Below are 23,275 nucleotides of genomic sequence, written 5' to 3'. Positions count from 1 at the left end.
GTTCATTTTAACTCTCCCCCCCCACCGTTCCGCCAAAAAATGTCCCGTATAAAAATTCTTTCTCTTTTCCTATTCGTGATTTGAACCTTTTTCTTTTATTAATTAAATTCTCCTTTTGATTTTTTTTCTATGTTATCTTACGGAAACTTACATTGGTTTTTTTTTTTTTTTTTTTTTTTTATCTTACAGACACTGCCACGAAGAAAAACTTACCGTTAATATGAAGAAGCGAACACGAATTTTTTTTCCGAGCGAAGCACGAATGCTAAATATTGTAAACCAATAGGAAGGAAAGAAGGAGCATGGAAAGTCGAAGACAGGACGACCAATAATGTTAAATGATTAGAGGCCAAGAAAGACAGAAAAAAGAGAGAGAGAAAAAGAGAACGATACACATACGTTGGAATGAAAAAAAAAAGAAAACAAAAAAAAAAACAAAAAATTGAAAAGAAAAGAAAACAAAATAGAAAAACAAAAAAACAATCAAAGCGGCCGAACAATAAATCACAGCATCTTTCCAGGACACAAGACTGCCATCGCATTGTATCTACGATAAGGAATCTATAATAGTACCGTTGTGTGTGTGTGTGTGACATTTTTACGTTTTTAATTTTTTAAGCATCGCACACCGATGTATTCTATTAGCTAATATTTGATTCCGTCTCTCCCCTAACCCATTGATATAACATATATATATATATATATATATATATGTTATATATATATATATATATAGTTCATTTTTAAAGGCCATTTCGAAGGTGCATTAAACAGGGATCAGAAAGATTTTTTCTTTTAAAACAAAAAGTAAAGAACAAACGAAGAAAAAAAGAGAGAGAAAGAGAGAGAAAGGAAAAGAAAAGAGAAAAATAAATTAAAAAAAAAAAAAAAAGAAAGAAAGGGATAACAATCGCGCGCGTACGCGTTCGCTGAGAAAGGGAGGGGAGAGGGTGGTAAGACGGTAACGAATACCCCCTTCCTTCTTCGTCGTTAAGAATCAAATTAATGTTTTCTCTCCCTCCCACTTCCGTTATTATTTTATTTTATTTTGTTTGTTGTTTTTTTTTTTTTTTTTTTTTTTTAATTTTCTTACGCTTGCGCATGCAAAACGAGCTTGTGCCTTTAACCTGTTAACCGATGACGACGATTATAACTCGTGAGAAATTTTTTTTAAACGATAGTACATAAAACAAAAGAACAAGAATTAATAATAATAATAATAATAATAATAATAATAATAATAATAATAATAATAATAATAATAATAATAATAGTAATAATAATAATAATAATAATAGTAATAATAATAAATATAAATAAATGTGTGTCACTTGTTTTTTCTTTTTTTTTTTTTCACTTTCCATTAATTACATCTACATTGATAATCATTTTCTCGTTTTATTATATATTAAACGAATTAAAAAGTTTCCCTTTAATCGATGTGTCGCTATATTTTAATCGAGTAAAATGTTATATCGTGTATATATAATTTATACATTCGTATTTACAATTCTTTGAAGAATTTTACGATTAACAGGTTAAAGGAGTCACTATCATATATATATATATATATATGTATAGAATCGTATTACGAAAGTATATTTACTAAAAGTCCTATAATTTTTTCTTTTCTTTATCGTATCGGACTTCTCTTATCGACGACCAATACGACGTAACAATACATTTCGCCAAAGACGGCCCTAGTCATATTCTTTACTCGTCTTTGTCGAAGACACCAATGACAGCTTGTGCCGATTTTTGAGCTTTCGAATTTTCGGCCCGAGCATTTACTATTTTTTTTTTACATACATATATACATATATACATACATACATGAATACATAAATACATAAATACATACATATATAAATACATATAAAAATGAATTAAAGAGAAGTGTAAAAACGTTGCTTGTCGACAAAAATCGATACGATCATCATATTTTGTCAAGTCTTCTATGACGTCTATTAAAAAGGGAAGAAGGAGGAAGTGAGGGTGAAGGGGGAAAAAAAGAAGAATAAGAAAAAAAAGACAAGAAATTAATAGAGAATCCGCAAATGGCATAAAATCGACGACGGCTGCGTTTTTATCTAATTTCATTTTACGCGGGACTCATAACTTTTGTATTTCTGTTTTCATCTATTTTGTTTGTTTTCTCTTTCTAATCGTTAGCAAGAAAAAAGAAGTAATAATAATCGTCATCGTCACCGTCATCATCGGTTTGTAACTCTCGACGCGTTTACACAAACGATTTAAGAAATAAAATAAAAGATCTTCACATCATTTAATTATTTATCGGTGGGCTTTGTTAGAAGATCTTTTTTTCATCGACGAGGTTTTCGATAGAAGAGGACCGAACGATTTTTATTTTTTTTATTTTTTTATTTATTTTTTTTTTTTGTTTTTGTTTTAAATCATTGTCTCTCTCTCTTTTCTTTCTTCTTGTCCTTTCTTTCAGCGCATTTATCCTTTGACGACGGATTAACTCCATCAAAAGAAAAAAAAAAAAAAAAAAAAACGAAAAAAAAAAACAAAAAAAAAACGAAAAAAAAACAAAAAAAAAACAAAAAAGAAAAAAGTACAAAAAAAAGAAAAGAAAAAGAATAATAAAAAAAAAAAAGAGAAGAAGAGAAAAAATGAAAAAAAGAAAAAATAGAGAAAAGATGAAAAAAGTGAGGAAAAAAGTTTTATTGGACTATGTTTTTCTTTTTTTTTTCTTCATACGTACAAATTGATTTTATTTTCTCTCCATTTTTATTGTCGCTCGATATCATAACACAACGATAAGATGGACTCGCTCGTTTAACCATGAGTTAAAAGATAAGAGGCGAGTATAGATTTAAACGAATGATTACGGAGAGAGAGTTTGTTAAAGTGGCAGGGTCGTGTATTAATTATAAAAGCATGTGCAAATATATTAAAAAGGCGTTCGTCGTCGTTCGTATACAAGCGAAAACATTAACGACGGAGCTGAGCTGTAAGCTGTTATTAAGTTATTATGAGCTAGAGTAATGTAATTTTGATTATTCGATCGAGGATACACATTTACATTTAAGAGATACTGTAAATTAAATTCAATTTTATAAGACCAAAACTTATACACACATACATACATACATACATACATACATACGTATATATATATATATACACACACAAACATATATACATATACATATATACATATATATGTACATATATAAACATATATATATATATGTATATTAATCTCTTACAAATTTATTTTCAAGTTGCTATTATATGAAAATATAGACAGAGTCACTTAGCAGCGAGAAAAGTCTTCTACTGCCAGACGTAGATTACATATTTTCCCGGGCGGGCGATTCTGTTTGTTTTCTTTATTATAGTTTTAATGTAAAAGTCGATATTTCTAAGAGCCGAATTTATTATGAGAGATCGGTCGTGTTGTTTCGCGGCGTTATATGTCTTTTCTTTTTCTTTTTTTTAAATATTATATTATTATTATTATTATTATTATTATTATTATTATTATTATTATTATTATTAATATTATTATTAATATTATTATTATTATGTTTACTATATTATTAATTATCGCTTATTTGTAAAGGTATATTGTCCATCGCGTTTTTTCCCAACTCCCGCTCTTTTTATAGGCTACAACACGTATAATAAGTTTTATAAATTTAGAATTGACAAGGCTTACATATTACGAGCATTGTGAAGGCTTAGATGTTATGTGCAGTATTACAAATTATTTCCGAATTGTTTACAAAATATATATATATATATATATATATATATATATATATATATATTTCTATTTTGTAAATCTGTATTGGGATATGATTTCTGATTAAAAACGATTACAAGTTGACAAGAAATAAGGCGTTGATTTCATGTCCCAATACGATATCATTTTAAACGGTATCAACACGATGAAACTATATATACATATATATATATATACATACATACATACATACAACATGCATACATACATGCATGCATGCATACATACATACATACATACATACATACATACATACATACATACATACATACATACATACATACATACATACATACATACATACATACATACATACATACATACATATATATATATATGCATGTATTTATATACATATATATATATATATCTATATACATATATATATACATATATATATATGTATATATATATATAATTCTTTGTATATGATATTTTACCTCGAGCCGAACATTGAAATGTATATCAATTTGAACGAAACGCAAAGCGATCTTGAAACATTTTTGGTTTAGATGCATACATACATACATACATATATACGTGGATACGCGCATCCAAACTATTCTTCGTTAGGAGAGCATTAAATGAATAAATTATTTACGAAAAGTGCGTATTATTAGGTTTGTATAGTAATAAGTGTGTTGCGCAGGCTATTCGTGATTATACGCGCTTTCTCCTCCTCCTCCTCCTCCTCTTCCTCCTCCTCCTTCCCCCTTTCCCCATTCCCGCCGCCGCCGCCGCCGCCGCCGCCACTTGCTCTTTTGACCGCTCTAAACGTGGACATTTCTCTTCACGTCTTTTTGCCCTTCGCAAATATTAAAATACAAAATTATCGTGAAATATTATTTAATTGATATATAAGATTAATAGAGAAATTGAGAGAAAATGGATACGTCAATTTTCGATTAAATGATAACATTTAAAATATTTATCACACTTACGATGTAGATCATAATATTTTATAAGCTATATCCGTTTTTGTTCTTGTTTTTGTTTTTGTTTTTCTCTTTCATTTTTCTTTTTTTCTTTTTTTCTTTTTTCTTTTCTCTTTCTTTTTTTTTTCCCTTTCTCCTCCAAGCACAAGCAACAAATCCAAAATGTACTTACTTACGGCAATGAAGTCGAAGCGAGAAATCTCATTCTAATGAAGAATCGCAAAAAGGATAAGAATGCAAATACGTAGGTTGTGCATACTGTTATTGTGTTCAATGATTCTACGTTAAAAATAAAAAAAAAAAAAAAAAAAAAAAAAAAAATATAGAAAAAAAAAAGAAAAAAAAGGAAGAGAAAAGAAAAAAACCGTAAGAGTTATAAAAAATGAAAAGAAAATAAAAGAAAGAGGACTCAAAGAAAATATCAAATAAAAATTATAGCACGTAATCGAATCTGGTAGTAGAGATTATCAAAGATTATTAAGCGCACGTTATTTACGAATAAGATGCAAAGAGTTATTAATAATTTGACGATGTCAAATCCAACGCAATTTTTATTATATTAATAATTATTATGGGAATACCAAATTGAATTGAGAGTAACAATTTACGGGCTTCCGTAGAAAAAAATATTTAATTTCAGGAGGCCGCCATTTATAACCATCAGATGACGGACGATTATACGCACTCACACGCATGAAATTCATACGAAGTCCGATATAAATGATCTATAATATGTAAATCCTGTAATTAACGGGATTTAATTAAATATAACAGCCGCTGTTATACTGCCTAACGAATAAGTAAAGAAGGAAAGGAAAAAAGAAAGAAAAATAAAGAAAAAAAAGCACTCGTACCGATAAGAAGAAGAATATCCATTTTATATAAATAATCGTATATATTCAATATTCGTTGTATATATTATGGATATTCAGCAAATGCTTTGATGCTAACTCCATTTTATGGATGAATAAGTTGCAACGGTATTCCTTAGAAAATTCAAATGCAAAATGAAATCTCAAACAAGGTTCTTTGCTCTTTTTATTGTAATTTACGAAAAGAATTTCGAACAAGAAACGACATTTAGATTTTCGTGGATTAATAATAATAATAATGAATAAATAAATAAATAAATAAATAAATAAATAAATAAATAATAATAATAATAATAAATAATGATATTGATAATAATAATAATAATAATAATAAAAAAAGGAAAAAAAAGAAAATTGCAAAAAAGAATAAAAAAAAAAAAAAGAAAAAAAAAAGAAAAAATAATCGATGTAAAATAGGATAATTCAGCGTGTATATTATTTACGATCGTACGGAGTACTTCTAAGAAGCTCGAATAAACGATGGAATGTTGAAAGATATACATATATACATATTATATTATACAGAGAGAATATTTGTTCCTCGACTTTCTTTCTTTATTTTTCTTTTTTTTTTTTTTCTTTCTTTTTTTTTTTTAAATAATATGCGCGAAACGTGTAAGTACGAAATAAGAGGGAGGGAAGAAAGAAAGAGAAGAAGTGAGAAGGATTAGCGAAAAGAAAAAAGAAAAAGTAAAAAAAGTTTAATTGAAATAAAATGATATTTGAAGAAATTATTTTAAGCACTGTAAACGATTTCCCTGTCGTTGAATTTGTAACGCGATTGGATATTGTAAAAAAAAAAAAAAAAAAAAAAAAAAAATTATAGAAAAGAACGCGCAACGTCAACGTTCGTTGTCGCTTCTTTAATTAAATTATAATTGCTTTTCAATTATTACGAAATAATAAGTATCGTCGGAGTCTCTTCTGTTTGGAAAATTGGCGGAGTGCAAAAAAAATTTCGGACATAATATATATATATATATATATATATATATATATATATATATGGTGCTTTTTGTAATTTTTGAAGAGTTTAGCGCGTAAGTGTGTAGTGCATTATATAAAATGGCGACTACTAAAGTTACATGCACATCGAATGGGGCCTTTCGGATAATATGTATAAACGACCTATCCTCTATTCGATTGTAATCACGAAGTGATATCATCCAATTCTTTCGTTTATCTTCGTCGAGATGATTTATGTTATATAATAACATTGATTTGTGTGTTAATATCACACTTTTTATTACTGTCATCATCAACATCACCTTCGATTATAGTAATTATTAGATATTTTTTACTTGAAAACGTATGTGATTTTGGAAAAAAATATGTTATTGCTAATTTCATCGTTATGATCATCATCATAATCATAATCATCATCATCATCATCATCGTCATCATCATCATTATTATCATCATTATTATCATCCTCCTCCTTATCATCATCATTATCATCATTATCATAATCATTGTTATTACAATTAATGATAGCCCTTAATATATTTACCGCATGCTTATTATAGTATTAATCACGTTATTATTAATTTTGCAAATAACTTTCATTTTAACGAAAAAGAAGAAAAGATGTTAGAAAGTCGTAACGTAAAATGCATGATTTCAATGTCGATCGGACGTTTTATTAAATGCTTATTTTGACCTTCCATATTGTGAAGCCATTAATAATGGCGTTTCTTTATTAACCCTTTTGCTATGATGGAGTCAACCGGCATTACGCTGCTTCATCGTAAGTATGAGATAATTCGATTGCAAGTGTAAAGGCTATATTGCACATACATCTATCTAAAACTTAATAATTAAGCTGCAATGAAATCTACCAATCAGAAATGATTATTCCCTTCTACATTTTTCGACGTAAAACGTAAGCCATATTGATAAAAATTATCATAATAATGAAATTCTCACTGCTACGTCTAACATCCGACCAATCACATCTCTTCTTGCACTTAAAATCGATATTTAAAAGTTTACGAATGCAATGCAGTTGCCGTGTACAGATTTTGAGGTTATATATTTATAAATTGTGATTGAAATTATCAAAAGTCTTGGTTTTTTATGTTTTAATGAAGTAAATAAAAAAAAAAAAAAAAAAAAACGAAGATACGACTTCATAACGCCAGTGCTCAGTGTTCACAGAATATAATTTGAAATAGTTGCTACTTTAGGGCAAAGCGAGAAACGTGATTAATTTCTAAGAGATTCTCCGAAATTTTTCGTAAATTGTTTTTGCGAGTACGTAGTAACAGTTATATATCTTAAATAATATACAGCGACTATAAGTTTAGTTAGATTCTTAAAAATCGTATTTACGTTATAAACATTTGAGCCGTGGTACTATTGCAAATATATTAGCCGCAAACGTTGAGAAACACTGTTAGAAAATTTTTGGATTAATGATTTAGTCATGTTTTCTTATTTATTTTTACTAGTAAATAAAAAATAAAAGAATAGGTACAGTACGTAATACAACGTCATTGTTTGTTTTGAGATTAAAGGAAATTGTGAAATTATCAAAATAAAAGAATATTTGTAAAAGACCATATTAAAGGCAATATTTTTTATGTAACTAATTTCTTATTAGTCACTTTAAGCGATTTATTTCGTATGTACTAACATACACACTAGATTTTTGATGATACTTTCGATATTTATGCATATTTAATTAGTTTCATTTTATTAAAATTAACGAACAATTTGTACATATTTTAATTATTATTTAAATTAATAAATTCATTAAATTTAATATTAAATTCATTTTCATATAAAATTTAAATTTTATAATTCAATTAATTGAATTAAAAGTAATTCATATTAATTTTATAACAAAACCGTATTTTGACATGAATTATTACAAAAAAAGAAAAAAAGAAAAAAAGAAAAAAAGAAATAAAAGAAATTTTATTATTTTAACTTAAAGAAATTTTAACTTAAAAATTTTATATAATTTAATTATATAAATTAAATAAATTTTTTATTATTAATTATTATAATAAATTAAATAATATAGTTATTATAATAAATTAACATAAACCGTTAAATATACAAAATTTAATGATTTATCATTTAATCTTGCATTATTTTTATTCAATTTAATATAATAGAATATCTGATTCTAATTTATTATATAAATATGCAATTAGATCGAGTGTTTCGAAGATTTGCGAAATATAATAAAGAGCAAAGTATTTTTAAATTTTATTACCAGCAACACTTTTAATTCTTTTATTTTTAATTTTCCTTATATCGTACGAGTAAATAGTCAGACAGAATTATCAGACAAATTATCAGGTAAGGTAATAAATGATGTCACATGGACCGTTTATTTTGAAAGTGGTGTAAGTTCATTTTCTCTTGTTTCGAGAAAATTAATTAAATTATTAATATATTTGTCAATTAAAAAATTTAAGTTATTTATATCAAGTTTGGCAATGTTTCTACTGATTTATTAATATGTAATTTGATTATATAAATTTGTTTTAGGTGAATTTAACTAAAATAATGGTATTTAAAGGCTGCAAATGAACTTACACCAATTTCAAAATTAGTCAATTGTAAAAATCGTTTAATTTCAATTTTGAAAAATCAAATATCACTTAAAATATACTTCATATTAATCCAATTCTTGTTTACAAATAATGACACGATATAAAATAGAAGTAATATTTTTAATTTTAGACTATACTAACACAGCGTATATAATATAACGTGCTTAGATGGCGTTATATTATGTTCTATCTCTTTCTATTTCTATTTATTTTTGTTAAAACCAAAGCCGAAAAAAAATCCGTTTAACTATTAATTTTTCTTTTAATTTAAATTGAACTGATTCATTTTTATACTTTTTTAAGTGTATTATATATATATATATAATATATATATATATATATATATATATATATATATATATAAATAATATATATAATGTGTTTTTTCTTTTCTTTTATTTTTAATAAACTGAAAAAAACAAAATAAGAAAAAAGTCTCTCTATAAATGAAATTACAATATGCAGTATTAATACGTAAAATGAAATATATAATGTATAACGAAACAAGCTTCGATTATGTGAAACTTTTTGAAATTGTCAAATTAAATAAATATTTTGTAGATATAAAATTTTTCAATCACTTAATAAATTATGTCACATTAAGAAAGAAAATTTTAATAATTCATGTAGTACATTATAAGATTAATTTCAGATCATGAGTATTATTATATAACAGTAAATATTACCTCAATTTATAGCATAAATTTAACATATCGTTTTTTATAGATTAAAAAAAGATTTGTATACGTTATCTAAAAGTAAATATAGGATTTTAGCGAAGCAATAATGGGGAGAGGAGAGTAGAGAGGAGAATTGTGAGGACAGAAGTGTTTACAATATGCCGTCTTCCTCGAGTTTCTCTTTGACATTTCACTGTAAACCAGAGATTTCAAAAGTTTTATCTAGATTTTTAATCGTAAATTTCGAAATATTTGGCGAAAAAAAAAGTGTTATGAAAATACGTTCAAATCTATAAAAAAAGTTATACATAAGGGAAAATATTATAATAATTTTATAACAATAATTTTTTATTTACGACAATAATTATCATTTATTACAAACTGTTTATTAACATATTTCAATAACAATTAAATAAAAATAACTAAATAATTTCAAATAAAAAGAGAAAAAAAATAATAATCTTATCAATCTGAAGTGTGTGACTTATGGAATTGTTTGTTTTCTTTTAATAATATCGGGTTGTTTAGAATGTAATTTCGCTTTTTTCCCAACAGAGGCATTACTTGTATTTTTAAGCAACTAGCTTCATTCTAAATCGTATTGTTATATATTTTGACTGAGCTAACATTTGAAGTCGTATTTGTAAATAATTTTGTTTGATTCTGTGGAATTGGTTTTTTTATTAGTGTCCTATCAAATATGAAAAATCAAAAGCAGCATTTTCGGCATATTTTGCTTTTTTATTACCGAAAAGGTAAAAAATTCTGTTCAAGCAAGGAAATAGTTATATGGCACGTATAAAGAAAATATCATAACAGAACGTCAGTGCCAAAATTTGGTTTGCAGAATTTCATTCCAACAATTTTGGTATTGAAGATGTTCTGGAAGGCCAATTAAAGTTGATAAAGATAATCTAAAGATATTAATTGAAGTAAATCGACGAATAACAACATGAGAAATCGCTAGAAAATTAAATTTTTCGAATTTGACCATTTATGATCATGTGAAATAACATGGTTACATTTCAATGCTCGATATATGGATTCCACATATTCTTAAAGAAATAGATTTGCTCCGTTGCATTAATATCTGTAATTTGTTTCTCAAATGTCAAAAAAATAATTAATTTCTAAAACGAATGATAACTGATGATGAGAAATGGATTGTCTACAATAATGTCAAATGCAAGCAATTATGGATCAGAAGATATGAGTTCATTCAAAGCATTTCGAAAGCGGATATTCATAAAAACAGAGATGCTTTCTGTTTGATGAGATTTTAAGGGAATTATTTTTTTGAACTTTTACATAATAATTATACAATTAATTCGGAAGAGTATTGCCATCAACTGGAAAAATTGCATGATTTCATCAAACAGAAGAGCCAAGAATTGATTAACAGAAAAGGTGTAGTGTTTCACCACAATACCAGACCGCACACGTTTGTTTACCCATCAGTAGTTATTACAGTTTGGATAGGATGTGCCATTACACCGAAATTTTATGAAATTTCTTAAACAATAAAACATTCACTTCACATAAGGATGTCAATAATATACAATATATATATATTTTTTTTTAGAAAAAACATTATATATATATAATGTTGTGCTTTTTCTATTCTTTTATTTTCAATAAACTGAAAAAAACAAAATAAGAAAAAAGTCTCTGTAAATGAAATTTAGATATGCAGTATTAATACGTAAAATAAAACATATAACGTCTAACAAGTTTCAATTACGTGAAACTTTTTGATTACTTAGATCAGTGTTTTATAATTAAACATTAGAAGTAATTATATTACTACCAGAAAAATGGCAAAAGTTATTGAATCAAAATGGTTAATATATAATACAATAAAATATTTACATATTATAAGAAAATTGTCTTCCATTTTCATGAAAAAAACACGAAATTACTTTCCGAACAACCCAATATCATAGAGCCTTGATTTTAAATTGATTGAATGTAATTCTAACATCTCTTGTGAATGTTTATCAGTTAATTTTGATCTCAATTTGGACTTATTAATACTCATGATTGAGAAAGTTTTTTTGCATATACATATAAGTGCTTACAAATAATGAAAACTTTCGTTGAGCATGTTTGCATAATTCTAGGAAATCCTGTAAAGATAATCCTTTATAAAAATCAATTAAGTAATTGTTGCTATAAGATTTCTTGATTATGACATTTTTTTGTAATTCGATTGTTTTCATTATCTCTATAAATTTAAGATTGCCGTGGATGATTTGACATCACGGGTTGCACTTTAGGAATCCCTGCTGTAAACAGTAAACAAACGATTTGGAATACAATGATTTACTGTTCCTCTCATCTCTCCGCTACCCTCGCTCCCTTACATCTTCGTTATATTCCTAGACCAAGTAATACGACATCGATGACAGGAGGTAAAGTGTGCTTTTGAGTTCGCACGTCAAAATATATTTTTTTTTTATTAACAAAACATAGAACGTACGATTGTCGTTAATTCCTTATAAGCGTCTTATCGAGAGATTGAACAAACGACGCGTATATTTTTCTTTCTTAATCTTTTTTGTCCTTCCTATGATGGGTTTGTTTATAGAAGGAAGAAAAGATGCGACTGAGATATTGAGAGAGAATGAAATGTAAGTGCAACATGTGTAAGATAGGCAATAAATAGGACAAAGTAACGAATGTATATGAATGTGAGTGGGGATAAGAAAGGCTACAGGATAGACGTGAGAAAAGAATAGCTGAGGACAGTCTTGAGTAAACCAAGCGAAGAGTAATGGTAAAACTTTCTGGATCAATTACAGGATAAAGAAATGTATTATTATAATATATTCATTAATAAAATACTTATTAATTAAGAATAAGTGATTCGAGTTTCTCTTGTCTATATCTTCCAGATAGAATGACGAAAAATATCCTACAGATACATCTTTTGTTTTATTATTATTTCCGGCAAGTCGCAAGAGATAAAAACTGAAATATGTCCGTCGTTCTCGACGATATCACGAAAAAAGGTATAAGATTATTAAAAGATAAACAAAAAAAGATACATTTAGTTAGACGGAAAGCATGGAAATTAATTAATTATAGATGTATAGATAGACTAGTTATACATACATATATATAAAAACATATTAAGAAAACATATCTAAAGAATTTAAGTTAACATAAAAGATTCCGTAAAATACCACTCATTAATTCTATCTTTATCATTCTCGCAGACTTCATATCGAAATTTTTTGAAACACTCGGGTTCTTCCGTAACTGTTCGTAAATGGCACGTAATTTAACCTAAGTATTCTTACATTATACCGTGTTACTATAGATATTAATTTGATATTAATTAAAAATTTCTTTTTAAAAGATAAATACTTGTATAATAAATTAAATATATATTATTATTACGTTATATTATGATTGAAGAAAAACAATATTTCGTTTAATTATATAGAACAGTATATACATATTATTAGGAGATCTTAATGGATATAAACATGTTTATAGAAATACTTCATTATAGGTCTTCGTAGCTCAAGTGGTAGAGCGTTCGTTCGGAAAGCGAAAGGTCCCGGGTTCGATTCCCGGTCGAGGAAACGAAAGGCCGAGAAAAAAAATCTCTCTCTCTCTCTCGCCGGAATACCATCTTTTCTGTCCTCTTTATTCTCCTCTCCTTTATAAGAGTATATATTACATTTTCTCTTATTCTGATGAAATTGGACTACGCGTCCATTCCACCGTGTGTTGTTCGGGGGGTTACCATCTCTCGCACCCCCATCATCTTTCATCACTTTCTAGTCATTACTCTATTATCATATTATAAATTATTAATTCGTATTATAATAAATTTTCCTTTTATTTAATTAAATATTATAAATTAGTATTTCAGTAGAGTTTTATTTGCTTTAAAGATTAATAAAAAATATATTATTTGTAAAGGGTGTTTCCTTTTAAGGTGGGAGAGGAAGCTTCTCTTTTCCAAAATAAATAATTTGCATACATGTAATGTATGATTTTATTATTCCCCTTAGTGTCTTGTCTTGCCTGCCTTTCCACCATTACAGTCACAAGAGAAAATCTATATGAAACATATTTTCCTGTGACTCTAAATAAGATTCTAACTACAGACACACTCTATTTTTAGAGAGCGAAGAAAATTCATAACAACAAAACGCGGTCGGATCAGTTTAGATTTCTTGGACAAATGGGCTCTCTTTCATTATTTCTATATTCCTGCTGCTGAATGTTGAGTGTTGATTGGGCTGGCAATAATTTGATAAAAGGGGACCGATTATTGTGTTATAATTGTAGGATTTGGAGTGAATTGTATGCGGAGTGAGGGCTGGGTGTGTGAAGTATATTAGAATGAAATTCTATTTTCATCGTTGAGTGGCAGCAGTGTTGGAAGTAGTGTTAATAACAAGTGTCTGTCCGTAGAGAAAATATATATATACTTGGGCTGAAAGTTTCCTAGATAGCTCAGGTGGATAGAGCAGTCGCCCGAAAATCTTTACGAAAATCAAGCGAAGATCTAATTTTTTTCATTTTTCTATCCATTTTTTTACTTCTATGACAATATTTCTCATGAAACGTTGTTTTTATTTTTCTATTTCTTGCATGATTCTTCTTTTCGAATGAGGAGGAGGATTATATTTCTTTTTACGTTAAATAATATAGGGGATAAGTAATCACGATCAAAACGCATGGACACAACGCAACGATTGTTGTGAAGATTATGGGAAGAGTCATTACATAATTATTTAAAAACAAATTCCTGGAAATGGTTCCGTGTGGTTATATGATTTGACTTCTTAAGAATTTTGCTACTTATTTGCTATCTATTAAAGTAAAAAATTGCCTTAGCGTAAATAGTTATACAAGGTCATGAAAGTATTTCATAACGATAAATATTTGACACAGGATATTGAAGGTAAACAACAATGTAATAAGTTTTATAAGCCTATCGTTGCTTTTGATTGTTGACAAGAGCGTTTTTAAATGTGTTTCTCTCATCGGACCAGCGATGGTAGTCGATTTGGACGGAGGAAATGTCCCCCGTCTCGTCATCGTTGTTCGAGCTATAGACCCACTGGTTGCGATGAATTAGGGTAGCGATACTAGGCTGGAATGTTTAAATATTCTGCATGTGCCCCCTTTGTTCTAATGATCTTGTGATTAGAATATGACAATGGATATTACAAAGTCATTATTAGTCATTATTATTGACATTATCAGTTTTATTTGAAGTAGTCGTATACTTTACAGTCGTATATTCATATCTATTCGGAGTTACATAATATAAGCAAATTATACATCGATTTATATAATTTATACAAATGAAATAATGTATTTCCCTCGATACTATTGAAATCTTAACAACTGCAACGTAAAGCTCAAAATCAATACTTTTCAATAAATTAATATTATTGATTTTATAGCGCCGAATTCAATTAGATTAATTTTTACATCCATGCTAAAAATCTTAATTCGATATTTTGAAAATCATTCGATGGTACATAAATTATGTGAGCTGTCCCTTGCTTTGCTTGCAAAAGATAAAATTTATGTGACATGGTCGTACTGCGAACATTAATAATATCGAATGTGTAACAAAGCGAATGCTATATAAATTATCTATTTTTTCCTCAATATTTTTTGACGGGATAATTATATCGTCCAAATGTGGTATTGCGATACCGTAACAAATGTTATCTAAAATTACATTAGGAGTCGTTGGAATATAGCAGAAACATTCTAAAATCCGCATAACATTCTAGTGAAATGATTGTCGGATATGATGCTAAGAATATTCAGTTATCGGTACCTAATAATATCCGCTACTTAAGTCAAGTAGAGGAACAACTGGATACACTGTGAGATATCAATTAGTATACTATACTTGAGCTATAGGATACTGTTGCTTGACTATTTTACCATTTATCGATATATAATTTACCGATATATAAGATAGACCATGCACATTCGTATTTTTTTTTTTTATCAATTTTACCGAACTGGAAAATTGAAAAGTATCCTCTTCGATGATGTCGGTTTCCATCAATTGCTATTCGTTATTTATTTCCTGACTGTTATTGTTGCTATTCGTAATGGAATACTCAATATTGTTGATAATGTACGGATGTTGAATCCACGAATAATATATATTTATCTCAGTTCTATCGATATAAAGTATTTGTAAGATATATTTACCAATTGCATCTTCATATTTGCTAAGAATAAATAAATTTTTACAGACTAGTTCTCCAGAAAATTCTGTAAAATTTCTACATATTAGAGTCTCCCAATATAATGGGATCTGAGTTTACTTTTCCCGTCGCATTTTTCTTATCATATTTTGGAGATAATATTTGATTTATGTCTCCATAATTTCTTTCGGTTACAACTCCTGCCTGCGAATAAAAATGTACATCTTTGTTAAATATATTAATTATTGTTCTTACCTTCAGTATTCACTTCAGCCTGATTTCGATAATACTTTTTTGCTCTCAGTATTATTGTTTCGGTCATAATTCTGTGTCTTTGTCGGAACGTTTCTAATCAACATTATATCGTCTTGAGTATCCTTGTCCTCTAATGTTATTGACATCTTTCCTTGTAGATTTGATTTGCTTACTTTTTTCTCCTTGATATGTCCGACTATTATTTGAATGTTTTTTCACCACTTTTTTTACCCCACATATTCATACTCTCTTAACCGAAACATTTTGAATATCGCTTTTTGTAACTATCAGATTTTTATTAGATCACACGATTAAATTGTGCGGTATTTTAATTACCGGAATAATGATTAGACGGTTTCTTGTACTTACTGTACTTTTCTGCAAATAAGAAGATAAATAATTAGTCAGTCATGCTTATTACCGTTTATTTATCTTCGCTCGATTCCAAGTATACCTTTTTTTCTCTGAATTGTTGTTTCCTTTTGTCCATACTCTTTTGTCTGTGAATCGGTTATTTGTTATATATATGGCTTTGTCGCTGTTTTCACATATACGCAAATTTCGTATTAACAATCTTTGTCCTCTAATATTATTGACGTTTGTTGTTCGTTCGTAGATTTTATTTGCTTTCTTCGCGTTGGTAAAAAGTTCCTTCACCAGATTCTTTACTACTCTTATTTATAAATATTTAACCACGAGCACTTTACAAATATCGATGAGATTTTCACGGCTATTCGATTATCCATACATCATACAATTAACTTTGCGGTATTCTAAGTATCAGAGAAATAATTATACCGTTCTAACTATATTCTTGCAATCTGTACGTAATACAATGATTTTAATAAATTTTGTATCATTTTCAAATGCGCGTTTATCCTCCCGTGTGATATTCCACTTCTGATAATTTATTAGACTTTTCTTAAAAAAAAATAAGAGATCGTTGTAATATAATTCAACGTATAATGACTAATAATTTAAGATACTTGATTCGAGTGCTTCGTCACAAGTGACTTCACCCTGATGGCTATACCCTGTGTATTTATATTAGTTGTAGGTGTCGCTACTCGCAGTTTTCGTATTTTTCCGCGCAATTTAATTGTTATATATAGGTACGAGAAAATTATAAAAGAGTCTACATCTTGTTTGTTCATAAGGAGGAATATTATATATATTGTACCATATATACATATTCTATCACTCGTACCGTACTTATTAATGTATTAGCGTATTTCCTCGTGAGGCATGATAAACTGGTATTGTTTAAAGAACATTTTTCAGAAACTTTTTCAGAAATTTTTCAGAACTATTTTTCAGAAATAATATATCAGGCATTAGCATAGCTTCATCAGATGTGTTGTTCAATGATACGAAGTGTAAGACAAAAATTTTTCCACTTGTTGGATCGAAGAGAGTGCATAAATTCAGAAATTTCTAGGTTCGAAAATTAAGATTCGGAAATTATAAAACAAATTTTTTTTTCTCCTTAGTATTATCAGCTTTATAATTTCCGTTTTCTGCTCTCGCTGTTAATTTCTCATTGGTCGTACACCATCGATCTCACTTTCTTCTCTCTCTCTCTCTCTCTCTCACACTTCCTCTCAATCACACCCTCATTCTATGAATTGTAGCTTTTGCGGCTAATATTAATACAAATTAAGTAGCCTGATCTATTAGTTGTAAAATAAAAATTAATTATGCAACATTTCTATGGGATTGGGCAAAAAAAAATATTTTGGAAGAATTTATAGAAATATAGATTACAACTTTATATTAGTAATAATGATATTACATAGTGGATTGATTGTAAATTGCCTAGATTTATTTATTAATTTTTCGTACGAATATGCTCGACTAAGAAGTAGTAAATAAACTCCAAATTAATATTTTATATTTCTTTCACAGTAATACACTCTAAATATCGTGATAATTAAATTTACTAGCGTAAAATATACATTGTTTATATATTGTTTATGACTTTGTTCTTATCTTTAAAAGTCGTGAGTTATCGATATTTATTAAATTTTAGAAATGTAAAAATATTTTGTCTATTAAGTGAACACTTCTGTAACTTTCGCTAGTCGTCAATGTCGCATTTCTTCGAAAACAGAACGTGACAATGCAACTGTCAAGCATTCCTAATACGAAGCTCCAGTTATACTTGTGTCAGATACCGTATCAGAGACTTACTGAAATCTGTTTATTACGAAAAATGCGATGATTATAATGGCCTATTTTAGTTACTTTGTCTATGCAACGTATATCGTGATTAACTTTGATTTTGTACGTCTTCAAAAATGCGAGAGATGACAACGAGCAATGATTTGAAATATGATGGAAGTATTCGTGTCTCAGATCAAAGGATTCAATGGAGGAACCTGAGGAAAAGAACTTTTCGAAAATCATATCAGTAATGAAATACAGAAAACAAGAAAATTAGTGCAATAGCAAAATATTTGTATCTGGCATTACAATTAGGAATTAGATTAATTCAAATTGTCTTTGGGACTTTTGGAACACATTTTAAGTTTCGATTATTAATGTAGAATTTATTATTGTATAATCGAATTTACTGCCAAATATCTGCACAATCGTTCGCAAATAGACATCACAAGTCGGTTATTAGTTTTATGATACTAAGATTTTCATTATTGGATTTTGTTCGATGATCTAACTTTCACTTTCTAACGAGAGAAAGAGAGAGTGATAGAGAGAGAGAGAGAGAGAGAGAGAGAGAGAGAGAGAGAGAGAGAGAGAGAGAGAGGAGGAAGAGAAAGAAAGAAGATTGGTGTATGATCGACGGGATATATGTAGTGAAGGTGAGTACAGGAAATTGTGGAACTAATGACATTAACAAATGCATGCAGATAGTGCGATAGTAGTATGCTTCTTACATATAAGGTGACCTGGGTTAAATGCAAAGCTTGGGAAAAAAATCTCATTCTGTAATTTTCAATGGTACTTAATATTTCAATGAACACATTTCTGTCTGAGACGCATTTATGCTTTCTCCTAACCAGCTAGTGGAAAAATTACTATTTTACACTTCGTATCATACAAAATCACATCTGATGAAGAAATGCGAACATTTGAGATATTACTTATAAAAAGAAGATGTACAAGCATATTTTTTAAATCTAAGCTGCCTTGACGAGGGAATATGTTAGTAAAACAATAAGAATAATATTGTAGTACGACACAGCATGCACTCTAATGAGAAAACAAGATGTATGCTATTATTGGACATACATCTTTTCTCATTTTCTCATACCTATATATGTAAAAATTAAATTACGTAGGGAAATATGAAAATCATAAGTAGCGAAAAGTACAACTAATATACGGTGTTGTTACTAGAATTGTAGTCAGTCGTGATTAGCCAGTCAAAGCATAATAATCATGGCTGATTAATTATTTATCTTCTTATTTGCAGAAAAGCATAGTAAGTGCAGAAAACCGTCTAATCAATACTCCGGTAATTAAAATACCATATGATTTAATTGTGTGGTCTAATAAAAATCTGATAGTTACAAAAAGCGATATTCAAAATGTTTCGGTTAAGAGAGTATGAATATATGGGGTAAAGAAAGTGATGAAAAAACATTCAAATAATAGTCGGACATATCAAGGAGAAAAAAGTAAGCAAATCAAATCTACAAATAAAGATGTCAATAACATTAGAGGACAAGGATACTCAAAACGATATAATGTTGATAAAAAACGTTCCGGCAAAGACACAGAATTATGACCGAAACAATAATACTGAGAGCAAAAAAGTATTGTCGAAATCGAACTGAAGTGAATACTGAAAGTAAGAACAATAATTAATATATTTAACAAAGATGTACATTTATATTCACAGGCAGGAATAGTAACCGAAAGAAATTTTGGAGATATAAATCAAATATTATCTCCAAAATATAATAAGAAAAATGCGTCGATTGATAATTCCTCTAGAGATGAATTATGTAACGAAATGAATTTCATAAAACTTTTGGAAAATTTCGAATTTAGATAACGTTTTGTAGATACACAATTTGTTAATTGTTTAATAAATTATGTAATATTAAGAAAGAAATGATTTTTGAGATTTCAATAAGTTATATAGAATGCTTCAGATTAAAGGATGATTTCACATCATGAGTATTGTTATGATACAGGAAATATTATCTCTATCTATAGTCTAAATTTAATAAATGCTTTTTTTTAAATATTTGAAAGCTTAAGAAAAGAGTCATATACTAAATGTAAATACTGGATTATAAAGAAGTGATGATAAGCGGGAAGAATAGAGAGAAGAATTGTGCAGTCAACAGTGTCTACAATACACAGACTCTTCCTAATCCTAATGAACTATTATTTACTACTACTAATACTACTGTTCTTCGTCATTACAATCCGATTTTTTCTTTTTTTTTTCTTTCAATAATATACAATATATATATATATATATTTTTTTAGAAAAGACATTATATATATAATGTTGTGCTTCTTCTATTCTTTTATTTTCAATAAACTGAAAAAAACAAAATAAGAAAAAAGTCTCTGTAAATGAAATTTAGATATGCAGTATTAATACGTAAAATAAAACATATAACGTCTAACAAGTTTCAATTACGTGAAACTTTTTGATTACTTAGATCAGTGTTTTCTAATTAAACATTAGAAGTAATTATATTACTACCAGAAAAATGGCAAAAGTTATTGAATCAAAATGGTTAATATATAATACAATAAAATATTTACATATTACAAGAAAATTGTCTTCCATTTTCATGAAAAAAACACGAAATTACTTTCCGAACAACCCAATATCATAGAGCCTTGATTTTAAATTGATTGAATGTAATTCTAACATCTCTTGTGAATGTTTATCAGTTAATTTTGATCTCAATTTGGACTTATTAATACTCATGATTGAGAAAGTTTTTTTGCATATACATATAAGTGCTTACAAATAATGAAAACTTTCGTTGAGCATGTTTGCATAATTCTAGGAAATCCTGTAAAGATAATCCTTTATAAAAATCAATTAAGTAATTGTTGCTATAAGATTTCTTGATTATGACATTTTTTTGTAATTCGATTGTTTTCATTATCTCTATAAATTTAAGATTGCCGTGGATGATTTGACATCACGGGTTGCACTTTAGGAATCCCTGCTGTAAACAGTAAACAAACGATTTGGAATACAATGATTTACTGTTCCTCTCATCTCTCCGCTACCCTCGCTCCCTTACATCTTCGTTATATTCCTAGACCAAGTAATACGACATCGATGACAGGAGGTAAAGTGTGCTTTTGAGTTCGCACGTCAAAATATATTTTTTTTTTTATTAACAAAACATAGAACGTACGATTGTCGTTAATTCCTTATAAGCGTCTTATCGAGAGATTGAACAAACGACGCGTATATTTTTCTTTCTTAATCTTTTTTGTCCTTCCTATGATGGGTTTGTTTATAGAAGGAAGAAAAGATGCGACTGAGATATTGAGAGAGAATGAAATGTAAGTGCAACATGTGTAAGATAGGCAATAAATAGGACAAAGTAACGAATGTATATGAATGTGAGTGGGGATAAGAAAGGCTACAGGATAGACGTGAGAAAAGAATAGCTGAGGACAGTCTTGAGTAAACCAAGCGAAGAGTAATGGTAAAACTTTCTGGATCAATTACAGGATAAAGAAATGTATTATTATAATATATTCATTAATAAAATACTTATTAATTAAGAATAAGTGATTCGAGTTTCTCTTGTCTATATCTTCCAGATAGAATGACGAAAAATATCCTACAGATACATCTTTTGTTTTATTATTATTTCCGGCAAGTCGCAAGAGATAAAAACTGAAATATGTCCGTCGTTCTCGACGATATCACGAAAAAAGGTATAAGATTATTAAAAGATAAACAAAAAAAGATACATTTAGTTAGACGGAAAGCATGGAAATTAATTAATTATAGATGTATAGATAGACTAGTTATACATACATATATATAAAAATATATTAAGAAAACATATCTAAAGAATTTAAGTTAACATAAAAGATTCCGTAAAATACCACTCATTAATTCTATCTTTATCATTCTCGCAGACTTCATATCGAAATTTTTTGAAACACTCGGGTTCTTCCGTAACTGTTCGTAAATGGCACGTAATTTAACCTAAGTATTCTTACATTATACCGTGTTACTATAGATATTAATTTGATATTAATTAAAAATTTCTTTTTAAAAGATAAATACTTGTATAATAAATTAAATGTATATTATTATTACGTTATATTATGATTGAAGAAAAACAATATTTCGTTTAATTATATAAAACAGTATATATATATTATTAGGAGATCTTAATGGGTATAAACATGTTTATAGAAATACTTCATTGTAGGTCTTCGTAGCTCAAGTGGTAGAGCGTTCGTTCGGAAAGCGAAAGGTCCTGGGTTCGATTCCCGGTCGAGGAAACAGAATGCCCTTGTTGCGCGCGTTAAATTTTATACGTACCTTTTTCAATAGAATTAATATTATCCGTCCACTCCTTTCTACTTCTTCGATTCTCGATCGAGGAAATAAAATGCTTCTGTGTTTTAAAACTTTCCATACCTCGCAATTATATTAAATAATTTCCGTCCAATTTCTACTTCTTCGATTCTCTGTCGAGGAAATAAAATGCTCTGTGTTTAAAAAACTCCTTCTTCATACCTCGCAATTATTAATAATATTTCCGTCCTCTTTCTAGTTCTCCTTATAAAGAGTATTATATAGTATTATATTTTCCTCTTCTTCTAATGCACCATTGTGTGTTCATATGGGAGTCTTTCTCTCCCCTCGTCATTATCATCATCTCATCGCTTTTTCTAGTCATTGTTCTCTTTATAGTATTATAATTATATTAATTCGTATTTTAATAAAATTTCGATTTAATTAATTAAATAATATTATAATCAGTATTTCTTTCAGTATTTCATTTGCTTTAAAAATAATAAAA

General features: G+C 28.0%; 1 protein-coding gene, 2 long non-coding RNA genes and 2 other non-coding genes across 12 annotated transcripts in view; 4 read left to right on the top strand and 1 right to left on the bottom strand.

The window, feature by feature from the left end:
* Nucleotides 1-5,579, top strand: part of hts (adducin 1-like protein hts) — a 30,269-nt gene extending 24,690 nt beyond the window's left edge. For all 6 annotated transcript variants that reach the window (XM_085663061.1, XM_085663060.1, XM_085663065.1 and 3 more), the window contains one exon: nt 190-5,579. The gene's annotated coding sequence lies outside the window, so the exon portion shown is untranslated. The remainder of the gene's footprint in view (nt 1-189) is intronic.
* A 7,766-nt stretch (nt 5,580-13,345) lies between these two features.
* TRNAS-GGA (transfer RNA serine (anticodon GGA)) lies at nt 13,346-13,419 on the top strand. The gene has a single exon. It is a non-coding gene; the product is annotated as a tRNA-Ser (tRNA).
* Nucleotides 13,420-15,718: 2,299 nt separating this feature from the next.
* On the bottom strand, nt 15,719-17,303 carry LOC118447277 (uncharacterized). 3 transcript variants are annotated; one of them, XR_014983375.1, is made up of 4 exons: nt 16,738-17,303; nt 16,319-16,661; nt 16,033-16,232; nt 15,719-15,920 (listed from the first exon to the last, which is right to left on the bottom strand). It is a non-coding gene; the product is annotated as an uncharacterized LOC118447277 (long non-coding RNA). The 3 variants fall into 3 exon arrangements; XR_004839828.2 differs by having other exon boundaries at nt 15,719-16,252; XR_004839827.2 differs by having other exon boundaries at nt 15,719-16,232.
* Nucleotides 17,304-19,457: 2,154 nt separating this feature from the next.
* Nucleotides 19,458-20,301, top strand: LOC146872349 (uncharacterized). Its single transcript, XR_014983420.1, has 2 exons — nt 19,458-20,059; nt 20,146-20,301. It is a non-coding gene; the product is annotated as an uncharacterized LOC146872349 (long non-coding RNA).
* A 2,377-nt stretch (nt 20,302-22,678) lies between these two features.
* Nucleotides 22,679-22,754, top strand: TRNAS-GGA (transfer RNA serine (anticodon GGA)). Its single transcript has one exon. It is a non-coding gene; the product is annotated as a tRNA-Ser (tRNA).
* Nucleotides 22,755-23,275: the final 521 nt, after the last annotated feature.

This window comes from Vespa mandarinia, chromosome 20, assembly GCF_050613455.1.
Source record: "Vespa mandarinia isolate Hongniang chromosome 20, ASM5061345v1, whole genome shotgun sequence".
NCBI classification, from domain to species: domain Eukaryota; kingdom Metazoa; phylum Arthropoda; class Insecta; order Hymenoptera; family Vespidae; genus Vespa; species Vespa mandarinia.
The sequence above is the reverse complement of the archived record's forward strand: the minus strand, read 5'-3'. Positions and strand labels throughout refer to the sequence as shown.